This window comes from Silene latifolia, chromosome 10 (assembly GCF_048544455.1).
Source record: "Silene latifolia isolate original U9 population chromosome 10, ASM4854445v1, whole genome shotgun sequence".
Classification (NCBI taxonomy): Eukaryota; Viridiplantae; Streptophyta; class Magnoliopsida; order Caryophyllales; family Caryophyllaceae; genus Silene; species Silene latifolia.
The window spans coordinates 99,945,396-99,956,060 of NC_133535.1; the positions used below are offsets into that span (position 1 = coordinate 99,945,396).

Below are 10,665 nucleotides of genomic sequence, written 5' to 3' on the forward strand. Positions count from 1 at the left end.
ATCACTTTTAATGTGATCAATTAACCATATTCACCAATTCAACGTTCAATTAATCATAGCCTATAATTTAATTAAAAATATTACACTTCGATCACCATGTCGTCGTCGTCTTCTACACCCGCCGAATCACAATCAAATACGCGCTATGTCCATCCTATTACGTGTATTATACACAACCTTCCAATTAAATATGATAAAAATGGTAAGGCTTTTTCGAGAAGTTTGACTTGGATGAGAGATATGCTTCGTCAAGGTGGTTATACGAACGTTAAAAAGGTCCACCCAGCTTGGACTAAAGTTCATGGTTTTCTTGGTTTTGCAATGATCGAGTTTGAAGGTTTTGGGAAGAAGCTGGAATCTTTTCGTCAAGCGAGAAAACTCCAGGCAAGATATGAGGATCATGATGCTGGGTAGAAAAATTATTATACGGATGATGCATTACAAGCGCAATATTTATGGATTGCAACCGATTGTGACATTAATCTATTAAGAACATATCGGCACTATATTGACACTGTGCCTCGTTCATGGGAGGCAGAACAAGTGCCTCTTAATAATCCACATATTGAATTCTCAATATTTATCGCAATCGCAAAGGAATTTCAAGATGATTATGTTAATTAATTATTATTATTATTCTAATTAATTGTTTTAAAACCGCGCGTCTTTTAATTTCTTGTTATGTATGTGTTTTTCTTGAATAATATATGCGTGGTAGTGTATTTTATTGTCTATTTTTTTAATGCAAATTACGTAGGTTTAATTTAAAATATTTGCTAATAAGTCAACTTTTACATTAAATTAACACAAAATCTCATTATAGACGGCACATATCCATATATAACTAAAGACGGGCCAAATACAATACCATATTCCTAATAGCACAAAAAACAAGTGGGGTGGTGGGGGCCAAAAATGTCACCACTTTTAAGCTATTTAACCCGTCTTTAGTTATAGACGGATATATCCGTCTATAGCAAGACTAGCTGATTAAATTAATTACCAACGGTTTTGAGAAAACCTACAAATGTGACTATAAATGTTAAAGCAACCTCTACTAACATTCATTAATCAAATCACAATATTTCATCCCCATTACACAAATTTGAAACAACATGGCAATGAACCCTAATTTTATCAACAACGAAGAATGCCTTACACAAATGATTGAAGATGATGGGAAGGTTCTCGTCGGGCTTCCCACCGATCAACACCCATTAATCAAAGCATCCCTTGAAGATCAACGGAATTATTGGATTAAGAGGCGTGAAGCAGTCCGGCTTGTCAACAAAGCCTCATCATCATCATCATCTTCATACCCTCGTCGGCCTGTTACTCGCAACTTGGTTGCAGCCAGAAATATGTTGAGTTGTACTCTTCCAACCTTATCTCCACATGCAAGTCATGTCCTTGTATATATTCAATCTGTTATTGCAAAATATGAAGCCAATGACCCGGAAGTTAGCGGTATACCAGAGTGGCGTGATTGGTGGCAGGTTGAGAAGCGCTTTTTACGCTTAACCGGGGTTGTCCCGGCTTATTATACATCTTTTGATTTATGATAATTGCTGTAATGTATTTGGTTTAAAATTAAATGAAATGATCATTTTGAAAGTGTTCAGTTATGCTTGTTTGATTTGCTTCAATTTTTTGAACTCTATAAATCAGTCAGTAATCAAGATCCAGATTAAAGCCACGTAACACTCATCAACAACGGTTCACCTGAAACCGTTGTCAATTGGTTCTTGAACAACAGATCAGCTACAACCGTTGTAAATTGGTTCAATAACAACGGTTAGCCTACAACTACAACCGTTGTAAATTTTTTTCATTAACAACGGTTCACCTACAACCGCTGTCAATCGTGACGTTATAACTTCAACGTGCACCGTTTATTAATTGTTATGACGATACGACTCAATATATTAAAAAAAAAATGTAAGATATGACGATACGACTCATTATATTAAAAAATAATTAATTGTTTGACTATACGGTATTTTTTAAGCCGTGTGCCAGTGGCTAATACTTCGTATTTCTCATTATTCTTGATTTTCCCCCACTTGCTATCCCAGTTGCCTAATTGAGGAAAGAAGTTTGTACTAACTTAATACGGATTACCAAATATGGAATATGCTTTTTTTTTGGCGGGAAAAACTTGACACAATGAAAGATAAATGACAATGGTTAGGCACCAATTGATGTAATATAATGACAACAATTACGGGTTTATAATTAGCCGTGGTCATATTGCAAAATATAGAATACGGTTTTGCTTAACCCGTGTTTACTAGTTTCAATAAAATATTCAAACAACACACATGCAAACCTTCTCCTCGCCCACTTAAAACCCTCGAACACTGAGTTTCCCTAGAACCACTACTATTCTCCGCCGTCGCCGTCGTCGTCGCTTCTGCCGTTGCCATCCCCATTGCCTCTGCCATTGCCATCCACGTCGCCGTCCCCTCCGTCATCGCCATACCTGAAGTAATAATAAACCCTACTCCTTCATCTCATTAACTTAATGTCTTTATTTTCTTAGTTGTGATATTATCCCCTAATTATCTTAGGTTTATTGTGTGTTAAACAACACCTATTATTTTAATTATATTGTGTGTTAAACAACGCCTACTATGTCGACTTAATGCTTAAAGTTAGTAGTTTCTTAATTTCTGGTTTAGATATGGGTGGAAAGCGGAAAAGAAATGATGGAAAAAGGTCAAACGAAGAAGATTCAGGTGATGAGAATAATTTGGAATCGGATACTGGGCGAAGGACCCATAGGGTTTCCCGAGAACAATAGAAAGAGGGATACCTAATAAACTTATATGGGATCCATTAACGGTGCTGCCAGATGGTGATTTTGCTGCAAATTTCGCGACATGGATTAGTTATTGTGTAAGAGAGTATGTGCCTCTCGGCTTGCCGCGTATCAATCAGTTGAGTCAAGACAAGGAGGAAAAGCTATGCGGGAGAATAAAGGTATGTATATACAATAATAAATGCAGTGAGATGAAATTCTCTTAGTATTCGATATGTGTTATTAGCCGAAACTAACCAAATATGCTCACCATAAATGCAGGCAGCTTACACTGTCCCCCCAAGAACATGATGGTTACCTTAGAAGAAAGATAGAGGATTCCTTCAGAGCATGGAAGTTAAAGGTTGCTCAGAACCACTTGTTCGACAAGAAAACCAGGCAGATAAACAAGAAACCACCAAAGAATAAGTATAAGTTTGTCAGCTAGCAAGATTGGATTAACTTTATTGCTTATAGGCAGTCTGAGAAGTTTAAGGTAATTTATTTGCGACTCATTGGGATCACTTTATTAGTAATCACTTAATAAGTAATGAAATATGCTTACGTTACTCGATACAATTCATTTTATGAAGACTATGAGTAGGCAGAACCAAGAGAACATTTCAAAGAAAGAGAGCGTCTTTCATGGCTCCATATGTGGTTATAGATTGATTAAGAAGAAGCTTGGAACTGTCAATCGTCACGACGCTTGGGTGGCCGGTCACACTCCTAAGAATGGAAAGTTAGAAACTCCATATGATAAGGCCGTCAAAGAGAAAATTGTAAGTTTGAATAAATGTGTCACTCCTACCACTGGTGGTCGGTTATATAATTGTGAGTTTCAATAAAATTTAGTTGCATAATGGTTTTATGTGTATGTAGAAAATCTGTGAGAAGGAGGTATAGGAAGGAAAATGGAAGCCTGAAGGACGCGATGACATTCTTGCTAGGGCAATCGGCAAACCAGAGCATCCAGGTCGTGTGAGAGGGGTATCGATGCATGTTGGTGTCACTAAGTATTTTGGGAAAAATACTCGAAGGACAATGAGTGCTGATGATAGGGTAAATAAATACTGTATTTTATTCAATATAATTTATATATATATATATATATTCTGAAATTATACTAATTTTAATCATATTCATTTCTACTACACAGCTATAAACAATGGCCAGGTTGATACTCAGAATGGTGGAAACGGGGGATAAGCCATCTGAAGAAGAGTTGGTTATGGTTCGGCAAGTCATAAAGGAAGCAGGGGATAAGAAGGAAAAGGTGAGCATGCGAAGTGAGAAATACATGGCAAAGGATCAAGATGGGAGAGATGAAGAGGAAGTAATGAAGGCAGGGGAGAAAGACGTGGAGGTGGGAGCCGAAGACACGTTCTTATCATCTTCAATTCCAGGTTTTGACGAGGTATTAGCTACTACGACTAGTTTATAATTGTTGTATATATACTAATTAATTAAATTTATTATTTAAAGTAGTGCATGTATATATACTAATTAATTAAAAATGTGAAGGTCGTTTGCAAGAAGCCTTGTGTTCTTTACTACCAAACCTATACAGTGGCATCGAGCAGAACTGCTGTTACTAGGGGAGTTGAGGTTGAAGGCATTGCCCCCCGTGAGGGATGGAGGGAAGTGGTAGTGACCGAGTTATATCTAGAGAAGTATGGTATTATAATAGTACCATGTAGTGAAAATTCGCTTTTGCAAGATGCCGTGGGTTCTATTGTGCAATTGCCTGAAGAATTCATTACTGTTGACATCTCCGGGGTAGTTATGCTAAATCGAACGCATTTTATATAATGAACGCCTTTAAATTTATTAGGGTAACCTTATCTGACATATAGTAAGTATTTATATTTTTACATTTTCAGGAGTTACACGAAGCCATTATGGCTGAAATTAGGACTACTACGTCAACACCCAAAGTCACTGATTCAACTGCCTCTCCACCCAAAATTCAAGAGGTATAGATAATGTTAAAAATAGACCGTGAGTTTTTCCTTTTTTTTGGTTATTTAAATTATATATGACGTCTCGTGTAATGTATATATTTTTTTTTCTAAATTGTAGACCGGGGTTGTACGAACACCCAACGTTGGTGTTCCTCTTAAAGATAAATATCAGACCGATGATTATAAGCAAAAATGAGTACTCCAGCGTTCGTAGCTTTGCACCAGCTGGCTGAAAGGAAGCTAGCTGTCGGGGAAGTACTCATGATTGACATCGCAGAGGATGTTATGGGTTTCTGTTTCATTATATATATGGATGGGGAATCACTGTGTCAGTTTCCCGACCTTGACGAGTTAGATGCTATGCACATTGGAATTTGGATTAAGTAAGTTTTTTAATTAAAACTAGGCATTTGATTTTACGAATAGTGATGTTTATTTAAATCATCAATGAAAATAACATTCTTCGTTCCATTTGACGTAATAGGTACCTGTGTACACATATGGCTGAGAGGAACTATGTTTCTCATGACTACGGATTCGTGTCACCTGAATTGTTCTCTCATAAGTCCTTTGGATACACATACGAAGAGTACAACGAGAAAATTGTTGAACGGTTGATGATGCCCAAAAGCCTATGGTTTGCCCCATACAATGAGAATCAGTATGTATAGTAGTTTATTATAATGAATCACGATTCTATTCATTTATTAACACACGCTTACATGCATGTATATGAACTAACAGTTCAATTTTCAATATTTCATAGCAAGCATTGGCTGCTAACGGTAATCAGTGTGAAAAAAGGCATAGTGTACTGGATTGACTCTTGCGGACATTCTCCCACTGATAAATTTGTAAAGATGATGACTGAGTAAGTTTACAACCTTACATTATAATGTCAATTGTTATTGTATGACCTTTGAACACTAGGATCCTTTTAATGTCCCATCGATTCTGAGCCAAATGCTAATTATAATTTCCTGTATATATTTATGAATTAGGGTGTTTCAAATAATGGGAGCATCAAGTCCAACTTTTGTCAGGATAAAAGTAAGTGTATTCTTAATAATTACTCCTATCATTTAATTTATGTTTATGCGAGAGGGTGATCAAATTTAGCTTATTTGTATGTGATTAATAGCCTCCTATACAAAAACCAGGCAGCAACGACTGCGCCTTTTTCTGTTGTCGGTCCATGTGGAAGATTATCACCCGAAAGTATATCGACATACCCTCACCGGTTAGTGTGTTTTAATAACTATTTCAAACGTAACTTGGGTTTAATTCTGTGTAATATTTCACTTATTCTGTCTATTTTGATTACGTATATTTTGATTTGTAGTTCCCACCTACAATCAACAACAAAGACCCAACCTATTCGAAGGAAGACCTCGACGACATGAGAAATAAGTGGGCCACTTATTTTCTTTCATTACCGGAGTGTCAATAGTTCGCTCATTATGAATGTGTGTATATATTATGTTTATGATATTTTGATGCTTGGTTGAATATTTTGATGCTGGATTTTTAGTTTTGGTCACCCTGTTTATAATATTTTGTTGTTGGGTTGAATTGATCAATCTGTGTAATATTCTAATGTTGCAGAATTGAAATTTTGCAATGCGCAACTGCTGAAATGCTATTTTGCAGTAGCATTTCAATGAACTCACATCTTTGCAAAAATTAGCATTTCAAAGAAATTTCTTGAACTCGCTAAAACTATTTTTTAAAAAAAATATTTATAAATTCGATCACGCTTAAAAATAAAACCGTGGTCAATAAATCTATTGAAAACGGTCGCATTTAAATAGAAACCCGTTGACATATTCATCCATAATATAACGGTTTAAAAATCACAAACCGTTGTCGAATTCATGCCATTTAAAACGGTTTAATAAGCATAAACCGTTGTCATAATTACTATTTTACAACGGTTTTGTTTCAGTAAAACCGTTGTCATAGGTTTCCGTACAGCATTCAGACTAATACTACCACGGTTTCAATATTATAGACAACGGTTTTTGAACCGTTCTTAATATTGTATTACGGTTATCTGAACCCGTTATTTACATTTCATAACGGTTCCGCCTTTTAAACAACCGTGGTCACGAAATAACAACGGTCGATGCAATAACGGTTCCGTATTTTGTATTACAACGGTATATCACCTTATCTAACCGTTGTTGCACCGATTATTTGGCGTAGTGATAAGACATTTTTCGGGTTTGGTATGTCCGTAAGATCGTTCATATGAGCATTTCATTAACCTGGACAGTGTACACCAACAAAAACTACAGATCAGTTCATTACTTCATCCATCTGTTCTGCAAACTCGAAAATTTTGGAGAGACGCTCACTACCTAATTTATTGAGAGACCATTCTTTGGCTTCTACATCAAATAGTATAACAAAGACACAACACAATTACATGAACAAACTGTTCATTTTTTTTCCAACACTGCTAATTTGATTGTCCAGTTATATGATCCATCCAACCTTCTAGCTTGTGGGCATTAAATATAGAAAATGAAGCAATGACACACAAAAATATTACGTTTAATGTTATTATCCTTTTTTCACCCAAAAATCACGCAAATCTTTATCCTTCCCCATATTAACATATGGAATATTCTATAAATATACCATATTAAACAACGACACCAAAATATTACTTTTAATGCAATTTCCCTTTTCTGAGACAAAAATCAAGGAAATCATTATCCTTCCATAACACAGTTATATTTGTTTACAATAATTGTTTATAATCTCATTAATGGATAGATGGTAGAGATTGTTAATTTCTGGCAGAAAGGTAAAATTGTGCATGCTTAAGTTGATCATGGATAAACTAAAATCAAAGCATGATATGTCCACCAGGAAAGATGTACCCAATCAGAAACGTCAACGAACAACAAACTCTCGACCAGGTAAAATAATGCAATACGTAAACTAAGTTAATCCTCTACATGTATGTAAGTAGATGAGCTATGTCAATTCTCAACATTTACCTTGATATGTGCAGGGTCACAATTGCTGGATACTACTAAAACAGTTCCTGATCATGACACCCTTTGTATAAGTCACACACGTTCACCCTTATCAAACATTACAAATCGTTACACTCTAGGTAACAGTACATTATAAACATTAACACTACATGTTCTATTAAATATGTACGTCCTTATATTTTCTACAAGTAGTTTTAAAAGTTACGGCGGATTATCGGACATGATACTATGATGTTGTACCAATACTGCTTGCTAGATATCTTTGACCTTTTATGAACATTTACCTTGATATGTGAAGGGTCACGGTCATGGTCACAATTAGTAGAAACTACTAACACTCAGCATGAAAGCATCCGTATAAGTAACACACGATCATCCCCGTATTTCGGTAAAGGTAGTAATACTTTGTTAAACTTATGTCCAAGATATAAGATACATATATAATTTACCTCATCATTGCATACACATGATCATTTTTGTTGCCAAACTCTTATGTAGAGAATGAACTAGAGAACGCTAGAGAGGCTTTGATCAATTGTAAGTACAACTTTAACATTAAGCACATTCATAGTTATATTTTTTACTGGTTGCTATATTTAATTTATTGTACACAATTCATTGTCTCCCACAATATCGTATATCCTCAGGCGAGAGAGTATTACATGCACCGTGTTCATAAAGACGGAAACCCACATGTACGTATTAACTTAATGATTTTATTGTAGTGTAGTTCCGTATTTTAGTTTTTGTATATAGAAAAATTATTTACATTATTTTATTAAAGCTGAAAAACTCACCATATATTGCATAAAAAAAAAGCTTAGCACGGTAGCTCCAGCAGGTCACTTGTCACGTCACCTCTCACACCTGGCAAACATGTTATACAAAGTCGAAGAATAATTAGCTCAACAACTCAAAACATTGATCTAGAAATTGACCAAATGGAATTGGACCATTCCACTAATACAACTTATATACTAATATGTCCAACTACAAGTGATCACAGCACAAATAGTAGCACGTTGGTGCCTGATAACAATGAATCAAGTGACTCTGAAGATGATTACGGAGGTTGTAGATACTTCATTTCTACACCTCCCGCCAGTCACCCAGTGATGATTGGGCCGCATGTTTGATACGCGGAACGATTTATGACAGTCCGTAAGTTCATCATCAAGTGATAGCTAAAACACTCAAGTCAACTCCTTGGTCATCATCTATGCACCGATACGATCGTTTTGACAGTAATTAGAGCTCATTTGGAGTCCGGGTCAAAAACCGCTTCATTTTCGAAAAACCGTTTAAATGCAGAGTCGGAATATTCCGGAATGTTCTAGAATTCTCTAGATTTTTATTCCTAATTAAAATTAATATTTTAAGTAAATATCTACCGTAATATTGTGTTTTATGGACTAAGAAAGTGTAAATCTACCGAAATTCAATAATAAAACGCGGAAATCTTTCTTGCCAAGTAGGAAACCTCTGGAAAAACGACGCAGCAAATGCTACGCCTCTTCGAAGAATCGCAGTAGTTGCTGCGCCTCTTCTCCAGCCTCTTTTCGCTTTTCCAGAATATTTCCATTATTTGTTTCCAAATCTGTGTCATTCCTAAACTCTTCCGTATGCTTAGGATAAATAGAGGCCTTCGGCCTCCATATTTGGCACGCGAGTGTTCCGCCCTTTCTCTTTCTCTCTTTGCATTCTAGACTACGATATTGGCTTTTGGCGCCTACGTTCTTGATCAATCAACCACGTAAGCTCAGATCATTCCGAGTCCCAGTCACGTTGCATAGACCAACCAACCTGACCAACTCCACCTTTAATCAACCTAAACAATCTACTAAATCCTCTACCAAGGGCACTTTCCACGCATATTCGAGTCGGGCAATCACTAAACGATAACTTTAGTCAATCTCGTTTCATCAAACATGTAAGACTGAGGGTGTAAATCCCATTTTATTATTGTACTTTTATTTTGTATCAATTAATGTAAATCTATATCAAAAGCACGTTCGAAAACCGATTTAAAAACCACCTTTTAAAGTCGTTTTTTTACGAAATAGCAGAGGTTAGACGTCGAGAAGAAACGCAGCAGCAGCTGCGCCTTCAGGAAGGATCACAGCCTTGCTGCGCCTCTTCCAGAGGCTGCCTACTGCCTACTGCTCCTGCTCTTCTTCTTCTTCCTCGACTTCCAGCAAATTTCCCCTTTTCTTATTCTTTCATTTTCTTTCGTTCTCTTTGTTATTTCAGTATATAAATCATGTTTTAACAACTTCCTTTCTATTACAATGCTTAATTCGTCCTTAATCCCGAGTAATTCAATACTTGAGGGTTTTCGCCGTTTTAATTCAAATTGATTCTTCGGGGTTTCGACTTGTTCATGTCGAGGTTCTGGAATCCCAATATGATACATAAGTTTTCTTCCGAGTCTTATTTGTGCAGTTTCGTCTTAATCTAACCTCAAGTTTCGTCTTTTTGTATTTCCGACATGAGTTCATCGTATAATCATGATCATGTAAACCGTTGTAGTTCCTCGTTTCAATTCTGTTTATGACTTGTCTAGATATATATAATCGGTTAAAACACTTCAATTCGAGTCTAATGTCGATAATCCATCTTATATCAACTAACAAACAATAACAGTGTTGCGATTCTGACTTCACAGCCAGAGCCCAGCTCGAGAATAGATGCATGAAGTGCTGCACCTCTTCCAGAGGACGCAGCAGATGATGCGCCTGTTCTGGGTTGATCTCTGCCTTTGAACTTTTTCTCGCTTTGACGTAGCTCCTAATTATGGTTTAAATCAACTGTTAATCATATTATTTACCTCTAATCTGAAGTATTTTCATATTTTAATTCTAATTTTATTTTCCTTTTATTTTCTTCTTCGAAA

At 36.1% G+C, this 10,665-nt stretch overlaps 1 long non-coding RNA gene across 1 annotated transcript; it reads left to right on the forward strand.

The window, feature by feature from the left end:
• The first annotated feature begins 7,429 nt into the window (after window positions 1–7,429).
• On the forward strand, window positions 7,430–8,550 carry LOC141609096 (uncharacterized). The gene is made up of 3 exons (XR_012527202.1): window positions 7,430–7,691; window positions 7,787–8,166; window positions 8,271–8,550. It is a non-coding gene; the product is annotated as an uncharacterized LOC141609096 (long non-coding RNA).
• Window positions 8,551–10,665: the final 2,115 nt, after the last annotated feature.